The sequence below is a fragment of the Loxodonta africana genome, chromosome 1 (genome assembly GCF_030014295.1).
Source record: "Loxodonta africana isolate mLoxAfr1 chromosome 1, mLoxAfr1.hap2, whole genome shotgun sequence".
Classification (NCBI taxonomy): Eukaryota; Metazoa; Chordata; class Mammalia; order Proboscidea; family Elephantidae; genus Loxodonta; species Loxodonta africana.
Window position 1 is genome coordinate 223197758 of NC_087342.1, and position 16250 is coordinate 223214007.

The 16250-nt window shown below is 35.7% G+C and overlaps 1 non-coding gene across 1 annotated transcript; it reads left to right on the forward strand.

Annotated features, from left to right (window-relative positions):
* Positions 1 to 3091: 3091 nt before the first annotated feature.
* On the forward strand, positions 3092 to 3198 carry LOC111750411 (U6 spliceosomal RNA). Its single transcript, XR_002785545.1, has one exon. It is a non-coding gene; the product is annotated as a U6 spliceosomal RNA (small nuclear RNA).
* Positions 3199 to 16250: the final 13052 nt, after the last annotated feature.

Genomic DNA, 16250 nt, shown 5'->3' on the forward strand with positions numbered 1-16250 from the left:
TGAAGAATTAATTCTGAGGGAGTAGCCACACAGATCTTTTATCAAGAAGAGAGTGAATTAGTACGAAGAATTTAAATAACTCAAAGTACAGGAAAATATAGAGAAAAGGAAACGTTGGTCCTGAAAATGTGTTTATTTGACAGCTTGCTAAGGCATCTTATGAAGTCCAATATAATATAGCTTTGTATCTGGCTAATGCTGTAAAATTCAACATAGTAATTGCATATATATGTACCATTATATGTATAATATATGTGCATGTATGGCCTACTTTATTAAAATGAATGTGTTTTAATATTTTCAGGTAAGTTATAATTATGAGTCACTAGTTTCTAAGATTGGATATAGTAACTATCTCTAGTATAAATTTCAATAAGTGCTTCACAGGTTATTACTTGTCTTTACACTTTTTCAAGATTAAAGAAGTCATTGTATATATATTAAAAGCAACATTTTAACATAACTATTTTCCTTCTGAGTCTGACAATTTCTCATTCTGGAACTTGTGAACACATGGATTTGACATTCTATGATTTGAATTCATATTATTTATAACCCTCTTTCAGACCATTATCTATTTGCTTGCTCTGCCCTTCAGCAGAGTTAAAATTATCAGTCTTTTCTCTGGAGAAGTCTGCATTCATCTGCATCTGTCTGTGCTTCAAATGGTTCATTACACCGACCTGAATTGACTTGCTAAATGTCTCTGTAAGTATGAGAGAGAACGATTTTATTGTGCTCATTTGATCTTTTGGAAGCCTTCCTTTTCTTTACCTTTCTCTTTTCTCTCTCCCTCTCTCCCTCCCTTCTTCTCTCCTCCCTCTCTCCCTCCCTCCCATTTTCCTTCCTTCCTTCCTCCTTCCCTCCTTTCTTTCCTTCTTGCCTCCCTCCCCACCTTCTTTCCTCTCACCCTCCTTCCTTTCCTTCCTTACCTCCTTTCCTTCCTTCCTTCCTCCCTTTTCCTTCTTCCTTCCTTCCTCCCTTCTTCCCTCTGTTCTTCCTTCCTTCCTTACTACCTTCTTGCTTCCTTCCGTCATTCCTTCCTTCTTTCCTTCCTCTCCTTCTTTCCTTCCTCCCTTCCTTCCTTGGCAGAGGATAAGAAATTGTAAGCAAAACAGAAAAAAAAAATTGTACTTTGTTTTTGAGATAAAAAACATAGCAATTTTGAAAATTCTTGGATAAATTCTGGAATGCATTTGCCTCGATTTTGCCTTTGATTATATTTAGGAACTGCTTTAGACTAGCTTTAAAAAGTTTTAGAAATGAAAGAAAAAAAAACAAAAGCAAAACCATCACCGAAAAGAAAATCTGCCTTTTGCTATAAACAAGTTCAAATTAATATCTAACGTACAAAAATGAATCACGTTTATATTTTTTCCTCAAATACTTAAAAAGGAATTTTTAGCAACTTGAAAATCTTATGTTCTTTAGATGCCAATTGCTCTTTCTCTATACTCTCTTAAAAATTAATTAAGGAAAATCAAATTTTCATCTCTACTGACATTACCAAACATCTAGAAATATCTTTAATAAAACATCAAGAACAATATTTATCAAAAGACTGATAAGGAAGAAAATATTCTTTGGTGGTTACCAGGGTGGGGAGGGAGGGAGGGGGTATTCACTAATTAGATAGTAGACAAGAGCTATTTTAGGTGAAGGGAAAGACAACACAATACAGGAGAGGTCAGTACAACAGGATTAAACCAAAAGCAAAGAAGTTTCCTGAATATAACCGAATGCTTCAAAGGCCAGAGTAGCAGGGATGGGGGTCTGGGGACCATGGTTTCAGGGGACATCTAGGTCTACTGGCATAACAAAATGTATTAAGAAAATGTTCTGCATCCCACTTTGGTGAGTGGCGTCTGAGATCTTAAATGCTAGCAAGCAGCCATCAACTGGTCTCAACCCACCTGCAGCAAAGGATAATGAAGAACACTGAAGATACAAGGTAAATATGAGCCCAAAAGACAGAAAGTGCCACATAAACCAGAGACTACATCATCCTGAGAAGACCAGGAGAACTAGACGGTGCCCAGCTACAACTGATGACTGCCCTGACAAGGAACACAACAGAGAATCCCTGATGGAGCAGGAGAGCAGTGGGATGCAGGCCTCAAATTCTAGTAAAAAACTAGAATTAATGTTTGTCTGAGACTGGAGGGACCCTGGAGGTCATGGTCCCTTGACCTTCTGTTAGCCCAAGACTGGAACCATTCCCAAAGCCAACTCTTCAGACAGGGATTGGGCTGGAGTATAAGATAGAAAATGATGCTGGTGAGGAGTGAGTTTCTTGGCTCAAGCAAACACTTGAGACTATGTGGGCAGTTCCTGTCTGGAGGCAAGATAAGAAGGCAGAGGCAGACAGGAGCTGGTTGAATGGACACAGGGAATACAAGGTGGAGAGAAGGAGTGTGCTGTCTCACTGGGGGAGAGCAGCTAGGAGTACATAGCAAGGTGTGTATAAGTTTTTGCATGAGAGACTGACTTAAAGCACAACAAATAAAATAAATAAATAAAAAATAAAACACTGATAGGTAAGCATGTTTTAAAAACTTAAATAATAAATGTCATTGTATAAAATTACTTAATAATTTGTATCTGAAATTGAAAATAAATCTAATAATTATTATAGATCTATATTACCACATAATTAGTATTTCAAGGATAATTATGTCATTCATATACTTGAAATATACCAAATATCGTATAATCTCCTCCATACATTTTTAATAATTATAAATTAGTCTCAATAAATATTAAATTATGGCATTTTCATTCTTAAAATTTGCATTAAAATGCATTTCAGGAAATAATTATTTAAATCCAAAGTAAAAAAAAAAAAACACTGTTTCCAAAAGTAATGTAAACAATTTTGAGTAAACTCTAACTCCTTTTTTTATTAACAAAATGATTAGATGTAAGGGGAATATGTATCGGGGCTTCTAGTTACAATAATATATATATTTTTTTATTCAGAAGGAAATAATTTCCAGTTTCCTCAACCAGGGCTGTATTTTGGATGTGCAGGACCCTGGGAAATCTTTTGTGGAAGACAGATTTCTCTATATAAACAATTTTATTTAAAAAAGTGCTTGCTTCGGCAGCACATGTACTAAAATTGGAACAATACAGAGAAGATGAGCAAGGCCTCTGCACAAGGATGACACACAAATTTGTGAAGCATTCCATATGTTTTAACAATGTGTGTTTAAGTTTTTGTAGGAGAAACTGACTTGAACTGTAAACTTTCACTTCAAGCACAATTTAAAAAAAAGCTATTACGACATTAACGTGCTCATGTGGGATATAATGATTTATCACGAAGATCTAGAACTGTGAGTAGAGAAGGGATATTTATCTACTTGTTTCTTTTCCTGTCAGTGCACATGAAGATTCTCACAGTGTCTAGGTACCATCTCGCCCTGTTCACGTCTAGCAACCACCTCTTCCATCTTTGTTTCAAATACACCATTCCTGGATAACTTTTCCAGTTAAGTAATATTCTGAGTTAAGAGTCCACATTATCGTTTTGCATTGCTTAATTTTAAAGAAATCTTTTGTCACGGGAAGCCTAATTACAGTTATCATGACTAGCATTTTAACGCCTTCTGTGAATTAATACACATCCACCGCCCCCTCTTCACTTTATAATTTAGAGATATAACATCTTGCACATTGACACCTTTAGATTTTTTTTCCCAGATAATGAATCCACTAGACCATTTCTAACTTGATCACAATGGGATCAAACAACTCTGTTCACATTTGGGAAGTAAATGAATTAATTTGCTGTCCATTATTATTCAAAATCAGAAACATGTTTCACAGGTTTAATCTGATTTATTACAGTGACCTACAGGTGACAATATTACTGTTGGGAGACTCCTCCAATTGAGCAAAATAAATGGCAATTGAGGTATGGCCAGAAAGGATGAACAATATGGTGTTAACTCAATTTTTTTTTTTTCCTCAGAGCAAATGAGTGATTGAGTTAGAAACCTCTTAATACGAGGCTGTTTCATAACAGGAAACTATTAACGCCAACTATGATAAATTTGGATGCCTTCACTGAAACCTGAATTTAAAATGATCATGAAGCATTTTCATTGACATGGTTAAGAAAGGAGCAATTATTGAAAGTGAAAAAATTTAAATTAAATCCCCCTGAAGAAAACAATAAACAGGTAAGCAACTAAAAATGATGAGGCTTATTTATTTCCCAGGTGAGCAAAAGCAATTAGATAGCTTCTTCCTCCAAATACCTGCAGTATGTAACAAATCTTTCAAAGTATTACTTGCTTGGAACAGCAAGCACCATTTTCTTTTCCTTTCTTTTTTTTCTCTCAAATAAGACAGCTATTTGAGAAACTACTTTTTTTCTGATATTTTGGTAATTTTTTACAGGTACATTAAACAAAGATATTCCTAACTGCAGAGAAGGCTACCTAGCTACATCTGATGCATTCAAACACATTTTCTAACAGATTGACCTCGTCCACACAGGAAACATAATGAAAAGAAGTCATGCACAGTACATTCCCAGAAATGCCCAGGATCGTGAGCAGTGCCCTCCATAGCCAATGAATCAGAAATTTCTTTAATTGTGCCAAAGTCGTCCTTGTGAAAATTCAGTAGGCAGTAAATTCTTCGTTTTCCCGATGACAAACTTCCTTCTGTGTGTCTTTGAAGATGAGCAGACGAATAAGTACAGCAAAAGAATGAATATTAATTAGCTCAACAGTCACCAAATATTTTTTGACACCTTTCAGGTACCAGATACTATGGATACAGCAGTAAACACACACACACAAAAAAAACTTCTCTCCAGGTAGAAAGGCAAAAAAATATATAAAAGTATCGATAGTCTATACTTTGTAAGTTTTTGATAAGCGCTAAGGATAAGGAAAAAGAAGACCCTCAATGAGATGGACTGACACAGTGGTAGAAACAATGGGCTCAAGCATAGCAAAGATTGTGAGGATGGCACAGGACTGGACAGTGTTTCGTTCTTGTGCGTGGGGTTGCTATGCGTTGGAACCAACTCAACCGCACCTAACAACCACAATGAGGATAAAACAATAAACCAGGGAATGGTAATTGGAAATGGTAAAACTGAAGTTTTAGATAGTGTAGCCAGAAAAGGTGGAATAAAGGTCAAAAGAAGCATGAGAGCAAGGTTTACAGGTATCTGGGAAACAAGAATTCTAGACAGAAAAACGAATTCTTAGGAGGCAATTTTGCCTGGAAAGGAGTAAGAAGACGATTAGTAGAAGAGATTTAAAAAAAAAAAAAAAAAGGCAATGGAGCAATGGGGACTAAGATAGGGAGCAGAAGTGTTTTTTGGGGGGAGGGGTTAGGTAGAGCCCCATAAGCTTTAATATGGCTTTTCTTTTTACTCTGAGGTAGAGAATCAAGGAAGAGTTCTAAGCTGAGGGATGACATAATTTTTCTAATTTTCTATAGGCCACATTGAGTCATCTCTTGGAAATAGATTGAAGGGGAAGGGTAGAAGAAGAAACTAAGGTAAGAAGCCGTTGCATTTTGGGTTGTTATATATCTGATATGGGTCTACTATCCAAAATACATATATATATATACATAAATATAAATATATATGTATATAGCTTTTACAATTTAACAACAACAAAAAAAGACAAATAACCCAATAAAAATGGGCAAAGGACTTGAACAAACATTTCACCAAAGAAAATATTCAGAAGGTCAATAAGCACATGAAAAGATGCTCAACATTATTAGCCACTGATGTTGTTGTGTGCCATCCAGTCAATTCTGACTCACAGTAACCCTACAAGACAGAGTAGAACTTACCCACAGGGTTTTTCAGGCTGAAATCTTTATGGAAGCAGATTGCCACATGTTTTTCCTGTGGAGCAGCTCAGGTTCAAATCACCAACCTTTTGGTTAGCAACCAAATATTTAACCACCGTGCCACCAGAGCTACTTCCATTAGCCATTAAAAGCCAAACAACTAAACTTGTGACTGTCAAGTCAATTCCAACTCACAGTGAACCTATGGGCGCTACTAGAACTGCTCCATAGGGTTTCCAAGGAGCAGCTGATGAATTCGAACTGCTGACCTTTTGGTTAGCAGCCGAGCTATAAACTACTGAACCACCAAGGCTCCATTAGCCATTAAAAAAAAAGAATACGCAAATCAAAACCACAGTGAGATACCACCTCACCACATTGGAATGGCAATGATAAAAAAAAAAAAAAAAAGAACCCTCATCTATTGCTGGCAGAAATGTAAAATGGTACAGCCACTATGGAAAGCAGTTTGGCAATTCCTCAAAAAGTTGAAGAATGTCGATCCTAGGTATATATCCAGAAGAAGTGAAAATAGGAACAGGAACTTGTACACCAATGTTCACTGTAGCACTTTTCACAATGGCCACAGTGTGGAAACAACCTAAATGCCCATCGACAGATGAATTGTTGTTGTGGACAGGTGCTTTCAAGTCAGTTCCGACTAATGTTGCTGTTGTTAGGTGCCGTCGAGTCTATTCTGACTCATAATGACTCTATGTACAACAGAACGAAACACTGCCTGGTCCTGCGCCATCCTCACAATTCTTATGCTTGAGACCATTGTTGCAGCCAATGTGTCAATCCATGTAGTTGAAGGTTTTCCTCTCTTTTACTGACCCTCTACTTTACCAAGCATGATGCCCTTCTCCAGGGACTGGTCCCTCATGATAACATGTCCAAAGCATGTGAGTTGAAGTCTTGCCATCCTTGCTTCTAAGGAGCATTCAGGCTGTATTTCTTGCAAGACAGATTTGTTTGTTCTTCTGACAGTCCATGGTATAATCAATATTCTTTGCCAACACCATAATTCAATTTATCAATTATTCTTTGGTCTTGCTTATTCATTGTCCAGCTTTTCCCCGCATATAAGGCAACTGAAAATAACATGCCTTAGGTCAAGCACATCTTATTGCTCAAGGTGACATCTTTGTTTTTAACACTTTCAAGAGGTCCTTTGCCGCAGATTTGTCCAATGCAATGCATCATTTGATTTCTTGACTGCTGCTTCCACAGGCATTGGTTGTGAATACAAGTAAAATGAAATCTTTGATGACTTCAGTCTTTTCTCCATTCATCATGATGTGGCTTATTGGTCCAGTTGTGAGGATTTTTGTTTTCTTTATGTTGAGGTACAATCCATACTGATGGCTATGGTCTTTGATCTTCATCAGTAAGTGCTTCAGCTTCGGTTTTCAGCAAGCAAGGTTGTGTCATCTGCATAATGCAGGTTGTTAATGAGTCTTCCTCCAATTCTGATGCCCTGTTCTTCTTCAGATAGCCCAGCTTCTCAGATTATTTGCTCACCATACAGTTTGAATAAGTATGAAGAAAGGCTACAGCCCTGACACATGCCTTTTCTGATTTTAAACCCTTGTTCTGTTCAAATGACTGCCTCTCAGTCGATGTGCAAGTTCCTCACAATTACAATTAAGTGTTCTGGAATTCCCATTCTGCACAATATTGTTCATAATTTGCTACGATCCACATAGTTTAATGCCTTTGCATAGTCAATAAAACACAGGTAAACATCTTTCTGGTATTCTCTGCTTGTATTCAAGATCCATCTGACGTTAGTAATGATATCCCTTGTTCCACATCCTCTTCTGAATCTGGTCTGAATTTCTGGTGGTTCCCTGTCAAGGTACTGCTACAACCATTTGTGAATGATGTTGAGGAAAATTTTACTTGCATTGATAATTTCTGCATTCTGTTGGATCACCTATCTTTGAAATGGGCACAAATATGGATCTCTTCCAGTCGCTTTGCCAGGTAGCTCTCCTCCAAATTTTTCTGGCTAGACAAACGAGCACCTTTAGTGCTGCATCTGTTGAAACACTTCCAACATTTGATTCCTGGAGCTTTGTTTTCACCAGTCCCTTCAGGCAGCTTGGACTTCTTCCTTCAATACCATCGTTTCTTATTCATATGCTACCTCCTGAAAGGTTAAATGTTGACCAGATGAATAGATAAACAGACGTGGTATATGCATACATTGGCATATTACTCATCATAAAGAGAAATGAAGTCCCGATGCATGCCACGATGTGGATGAACCTTGAAAACATTGTACTGTGCAAAATAAATCAGTGGGAAAAGGGCAAACACTGTCTGATCTATCCGATATGAAATAAGCAAATATATAGAAACCAAAGATTATCAGTGGTTACCAGGGATGGGAGGGAGGAAATAAGAGGGAGTTTTTGCTTAGGGGGTATTGAATTTATTTTCATTGTGGTAGAATAATTTGGAAAAGGATAGTGAAAATGGTTGTACAACTTGAAGAACGTAATCAATGTCCCTGAATTATACATGTAGAAATTGTTGAATTTTCAAATGTTCTGTTGTGTATATTTTCACCACAATTAAAAAAAAAAATTAGCTATTGTAGTGTTTTGGAAATGCTGGTGGCAGAGTGGTTAAGAGCAACGGCTGCTAACCAAAAGGTTGTCAGTTCGAATCCACCAGGTGCTCCTTGGAAACTCTGTGGGGCAGTTCTACTCTGTCCTATGGGGTCACTGAGTGAGACGGCAATGGTTTTTGGTTATTGCAGTAATCCAGATGTGATCACACAACGGTGGCTGGCACCATGTTGGTGATAATGAAGACGATGAGAAGGTGTTAGATTCCCAAGTTAATTTTTAAAGAAATGGTTACCTAGCAGGTATTTAGCATGATATAAGATAGTAATTTTTTTTAACCCCTTTTTTGTTTTATTTATTTTGCAATAGATTTTGGTTTACAGAATTGTGGCAAAGATAGTAAAACCATGCCAGGTAAATTCTTACTCCCAGATTTCCCACAATTGTATTCTCATTCTCTCTTTTGTGTGCTCTCTCTCTCTACATATATATACCAAAAACCCTATAGGACAGAGTAGAACTGCCCCATAGAGTTCCCAAGGAGCGCCTGGCAGATTCGAACTGCTGACCCTTTGGTTAGCAGCCATAGCACTTAACTACTACGCCACCAGTGTTTCCCCTATATATATACACACACATATATATGTACACACATACACATATACACTTGTCGGAATCGACTCTATGGCAGTGGGTTTTTTTTTTGGATACTTATAGGTATACATATAAATAATATATTTATGTCTATATAGTCACATCTCTTTATCTGTTTATGTGCATGTATGCTTCGCTATATATTTATCATCTTTGGTTTGTTCTGAGGTGTTTGAGAAGAAGGTGCCTACTCCTAAATGTTTTGCTATGCATTTCCTAACAAAGGCATTTTCTTATGTAACCTCTGCAGAACTATCAAAATGGATAAATTAGCACTGCTACGTACTATTTTCTAATCTAAAACCCTTCTTCAAATCTGGTCAAAAGTCTCACTAAGGTATTTCATAGCAAATAATTCATTTTTTCTGTTTCTAGATCCATTCCAGGATTGAACGATGCATTGACTTGTCAGCTGTCTTGAATTTCCTTCTCTAAGACTGAGAAAATCTCAGTCCCTCACTGTTTTTCATGATTTTGAAAACATGCCATTTTATTTTTAGAATATTCTCAATTTTGATATGTCTGATACCTCCTCATGTATAAAGCTAGATTATGCCTTTTGACAGAAATACTGCAGAAGTTATACTTCATCCTTCTTAGAGTATCATAAGAGGGGCACATGAGTATTTGTCTCCTTACTGGTGAGGTCAACATTAACCATCTGGTTAAGGTGCAGCCTACCCAATTTTTCTATGGTAGTGACTTTTTTCCCTTTGTAAATGATATCTATGTATCTTTACATAGTCTTTAAGAAGCTACTTAGAGACTATGTAAAGATACTATTGCACCTCAAATTTTCTTTATGTTTTAACATATATTGAATGATTCTTGCCTAAAATAAGTATTAATATGATTGCCTGATGATGTATTTCTAACTTCATAATGCCTTCTATATGTACTACTTGGCATCATACTGTAAGGAAGAGTTTTCTTTCTCCCTCATTTATTTGTCTATTCACTTATTTATATTTTTATGCACTCTTAGAGTCTTATTTTATTCTGTGTGATTTAACATATATTAATTTTATTAAAAATCATTGAGTAGATTAAAGCAAAGATTAAACATCCAAAAAAGAGAATTGGTAGACTAGAAGAGGGCTTCAAAGAAATTATCCAGAATACAATCCAGAGAGAAAAGCCTTTGGAAGACGAAAGGGGAAGAGAGATTATCATATAGAACAGAGAGGGAATATTTGATCTACATTGACTGGACTTTCAGAAGGACATAGTAAATACCACTGAGAAGAGATAATGCCTGAAGGGATTACATGTGAATGTTTACTACACATGTGGAAAACTCCCATTCAGGATGGATGAAATACACATAATAATGAAAACATAGAGCAGAAAACACAAAGAACTGAACCAAAAAGATGTCAGAGAGAAAATATAGATTATCTACAAGGAAATGGGAATAAAATTGACTGCTGAATTCTCAACAGAAAAATGAAAACCAGAAAACAGTGAACCAATATTATTTAATAAACTGAGAAAATATGACTCTTAGTCTAGAATTCTATTCTTGTGAAAGATTTTTATAATTAGCATGAAATAAAGACATTCATTTAAAAAAAAGAAAAACCCAAATCTGAGAGAATTATCACCCACAGAAACCTCATTAAAAAGAGTTTTCAGGCATAAAAGAAAGTTCCTAGCTTGAATGTGTAAGGTAACAACAGAACAGTGAATTGAAAATACTGATAAATTTGAGAGTAAATCCAATCATTTGGATTGTACTGTAGAATACAATAATAATAAAGACTAATACTAGGGGAAAAAACCAGTCTGGACTTAGATTAGCGAAAGAGTTATCTGGGAAGGATTAAAGAATTTTAAGGTATTTCTATTGTTTGAAAGAAGAGTAAATACAATGATTAACTTCAGTTTTTCTTAACTATGCTTGTTATTATGTTGGAGTAAATACTAAAAGAGGAGAGATTATATAACTTCCAACAAATAGAAAGTTAAAAATATTGATATAGGTCAAAGGAAAAAGAAATTAATCCAAAATAAGCAAGAGAGAAGGAGCTAAAGTGTAATGAAAGGAAAAGCACAAAAATATATAATATAAAAAAACTAAATATATAAGTAATAATTGCTATTAATATAAATTAAGTAAATATTCAAATTAAAAAAACAGAAATTACCATTTTGTTCAGAAAAATAAAATTCAGCTGTCCTCTGCTTGCAACCAAACTGAAACCAAACTAATTGCTTTCCAAATCGTGGCAATCCACTGCACTCCAAAGGGTTTTAAATGACTGTGATCTTTCAGAACTAGATTCCCAGTCCTCTCTTCTGAGGCTCCTCTGGGTGGATTAAAAGTGCCAACCTTTAGGTTAATAGCTGAGTTCTTAACTGTTTGCACCACCCAGGTACTGCTCTACTTGCAACAGACCCTCAACTAAAAGATAAGCTTCCATGCAATTAAAAGTCAAAATGGGGAGAAAGCCATACCAGAAAAACATTAATCCCTGAAAAGCTACTGTGGCTCTAGTAATACATATCTTAGCAAAAGGAACTTAGACATAGAAAATCTGAATTATACTATAACCAGTAAAAGAATTAAATCATTATTCAAAACTGTTTCATGGAGAAACCGTGCCCAGAAAACATTATACACAGTTCTATCAATCATTGAAAGAAAAGAAAATTACAGTAATACATGAGATCCTGTAAAAAATAGAAAAAGAGTGAGGATGCCCTTAATCATCTGATAAGGTTAGCATAGCTTTGACCCCAAAATAAGAGAAGTACAAGAAAAAATCATCACATAAACAAAAAAAATTATAAGCTAAAATATTTGTATATCATGTTCAATAATATAAAAATAAAATATTCCATGAGAAATTTGGGTTTATTCCAAGAAGCAGGTTTAATTTAAAAGTTAAATGTGTTTAATGTGACTCTCAAGAATTGCATCTCAAGAATAGCTTTGACGTATTGAACACTAATGACTAAAGACCAGACAAGTAGTGGAATGACCTCAAGGACATCATAAATGAAGAAAGCAAGAGGTTATTTAAAAGACAGGAAAGAAAGAAAAGACCAAAAAGGGTGTCAGAAGAGACTCTGAAACTTGCTTCGAATGTCGAGAAACTATAGCAAAAGGAAGAAATGATGAAGTAAAAGAACTGAACTGAAGATTTCAAAGGGCAGCTCAAGAACACAAAGTAAAATATTATAATGACATGTGCAAATTGCTGCAGACAGAAAACCAAAAGGGAAGAACACACTCAGCATTTCTCAAGCTGAAAGAACTGAAGAAAAAATTCTAGCCTCAAGTTGCAATAGTAAAGGATTCCACGGGGAAAATACTAAACCACGCAAGAAGTATCAAAAGAAGATGGAAGGAATAAATAGAATCACTATACCAAAAAGAATTGGTCAACGTTCAGCCATTTCAGGAGGTAGCACATGATCAGGAACCAATGGTACTGAAGGAAGAGGTCCAAACTGCAGTGAAGGAATTGGCAAAAAAGAAGACTCCAGGAATTGATGGAATACCAAATGAGATGTTTCAACAAATGGATGCAGCACTGAAAGTGCTCACTTATCTATACCAAGAAATTTGGAAGACAGCTACCTGGCCAACTGACGGGAAGAGATCCATATTTATGTCTATTCCAAAGAAAGGTGATCCAACTGAGTGTGGAAATTATTGAACAATATTAATATCACAGGCAAGTAAAATTTTGCTGAAGATCATTCAAAAGTGGTTGCAGCAGAATATCAACAGGAAACTGCCAGAAAGTCAAGCTGGATTCAGAAGAAGACACAGAACCAGGGATATCATTACTGATGTCAGATGGATCCCGGCTGAAAGCAGAGAATACCAGAAAGATGTTTACCTGTGTTTTATTGACAATACAAAGGCATTCAACTGTGTGGATCATAACAAATTATGGATAACATTGCAAAGAATGGGAAATCCACAACACTTAATTGTGCTCATGAAGAACATGTACACAGAACAAGAGGCAGTTGTTTGAACAGAACAAGGGGACACTGCGTGGTTTAAAGTCAGGAAAGATGTGCATCAGGGTTGTATACTTTCCTCATACCAATTCAGTTCATATTCTGAGCAAATAGTCTGAGAAGCTGGACTATATGAAGAAGAACAGGGCATCAGGACTGGAGGGAGACTTATTAACAACATGCATTATGCACATGACACAACCATGCTTGCTGAAAGTGAAGAGGACTTGAAGCACTTACTGATGAAGATCAAAGACCACAGTCTTTAGTATGGATTGTACCTCAACATAAAGAAAACAAAAACCCTCACAACTGGACCAATAAGCCACATCATGAAAATTGGAGAAAAGACTGAAGTTCTCAAGAAATTCCTTTTATTTGGATCCACAATCAACAGCCATGGAAGCAGCACTTTAGAAATCAAAAGACACATTGAATTGGGCAAATCTGCTGCAAAAGACCTGTTTAAAGTGTTGAAAACAAAGATGCTCACCTTGAAGACCAAGGTACCACTGACTCAAGTCCTGGTGTTTTCATTCACTTCATATGCATGCAAAAGCTGGACGATGAGTAAGGAAGACCGAACAAGAATTGATGCCTTTGAATTGCGTTGCTGAAGAATATTGAATACACCATGGACTTCCAAAAGAATGAACAAATCTTTCTTGGAAGAAGTACAACCAGAATGCTCCTTAGAAGCAAGGATGGTGAGACTAAGTCTCACGTGCTTTGGTTGTATTATCAGGAGGGATCATTCCCTGCAGAAGGATATCATGCTTGGTAAAGTAGAGGGTCAGCCAAAAAGAGGAAGACCCTCAATGAGATGGGTGGACACAGTGGCTGCAACAATTGGCTCAATCATGACAAAGATTGTAAGGATGGCACAGGACCAGGCAGTGTTTCATTCTGTTGTATGTAGTTTTGCTATGAGTTGGAACCGACTTGGCAGCACCTAACAACAATGTAACTCATAGCGTTAATACAGAGGAAAACCATATGAAGAAAAAAGGTTCATAAAGTTGTCATTCGTTTAGTATAAGAACTAGGAATTTAAGAAAAATTTAGTCCAATGAAAAGCATCTATAACAGAAAAATAAAATGAAAATACTCATCATTTATAATCACAACTAATGGTGAAATATATCAACTATTTCCTTTAAAATGGTGAATGAAAATGCCCACCCCCTCTGGTTTATTTATTTTAATTGTACTTTCGATGAAGGTTTACAGAGCAAACTAGCTTCTCATTAAACAATTAATACACGTAATGTTCTGTGACATTGATTGCCAACATGTCAACACTCTCTCTCCACTTTGGGTTTCCCATTAACCTCTGATTTATTTCTATATTGCACTGCAGTGCCTAAAAAGTTAAGAAAATAAAAATTTTAAGAATTGTAAACCAAGAAATAAAACACTTATAGTTTGAAGATATGATTTTTTACATTGAGGTCCAAATATTATTAAAATTAATTAGGAAGGCTGTTTAATGCAAACCTAATTTAAAAGTAAAATTGCATTTATAATCACCAGCAACAGAGACTTTAATTCATAATAAAAATTCTATCTCATAACAATAAAATAAGAAGTAACTAGTAATAAATCTAAAAATAAAAGATACTTCAGTCCTTATGGAGAAAGTTCAGACCCTTCTAGAAAGTTATCAAATAAGACAATAAATAGGTATATAATCCTCATTTATAGATAAGAAGACTAAATAATATAAAAATGTCAAATCCCAAACTGATCTAGAATATAAGTCAGATAAAAATCTAAATAGGTTTTTTTAAAAGATTGTTTAAAACAAATCAAGTTTTGAGGTTCATTCCTGTTGTTCATTATTTCATTGTTACTGTTAGCTGGCATAGTGTCTGCCCCCAACTCAGGGCAATCCCATGCACAATAGAATGAAAAGATACCCAGTCCTGCTCCAGCTGCATAATCACACAGTTTTGAGCCAGGATTTTCACTGGCTGATTTTTAGAAGTAGATAGCCGGCCTTTCTTCCTTGTTCATCTTAGCCTAGAAGCTCCACTGAAACCTGTTCAGCATCATAGCAACACGCAAGCCTCCACCGACAGAGGGGCTTTGTGAATAAGGTACACTGGCCAGAAATCTAATCCAGGTCTCCCACATGGAAGGTGAGAATTTGACCATGCGCCACCACCAATATATTATACCTTTAGTCTACTATTTTTTATTGTTTAGTATTCTGTTGTATGATACATAATTTATTAATGACCATTTCTGTTATTTTCAGTTATTTATACATTCTTGATTAAAGCCCTTTGTCAGATATCTGTATTGTGAACATTTCTTTTCCCATTCAGTGACTTGCCCAATCATTTTCTTGTGTATTTTGATGGCCTTTTAAAAAAATTTTTTGATGAATAATAACTTCTCAATTTTTATTTTTAATATTTTTATCCTATAAAATCTTTGCTAATTAGAAGGCTGCTAATTATAATTGTTTGAATTGTTTCCCCCCAAAATGATGTTTTGAAGTCCTTATCTCCTCTACCTGTGAAACTGACCTTATTTGGAAATAAGGTCTTTGAAGATGTTATCTGTTAACATGAGGTCACACTGGAGTAGGCTGGGTGTTAATCCAATCTGAATGAGTCCTAATCAAAGAGAAGAGCGACAGGCAGAGTGGAACCTACCATGTAAAGATGCACCTGTAAACCAAAGAACTCCTGGGGCTACCAGAAGCCTAGAGAGGCAAGAAAGGCTCTTCCCCTAGAGCCTGCAGAGAGAGCATATCCCCACCCTTTGTTGAAACTGATTCACAGAGATATTTTCCCATGCTTTCTTTTAGAAGCTTCATAGTTTTATCTATATTGATAGAATTGTGACAGTAGACATCCTTGCTTTGGTCCTAAACTTAAAAAAAAAAAGTATAAACTTAAAGGGTATTTATTATTTCACTATTACATGATGTTAGTTCAAAGTTTTTCAAGAATGCTTTTAGTCAGAAAAGAAAGCTCCATTTTATTCCTATTATTCTCTTAATACTTTATGAATGGATGCAGAATTTTGTTAAACCCCCGTTCTACATCTATTGTGATATGCATGTGTATGGGGAGAAAACAATGAGTAGAAAGCTAAAGGGAAGAAAAAGAAAATTAAAAAAAAAGAAGTCTGTAGTTACAAACAAAATAAAATAAATACCCCAGGATGCTAATGTGACCAACTGATTTATTTCTG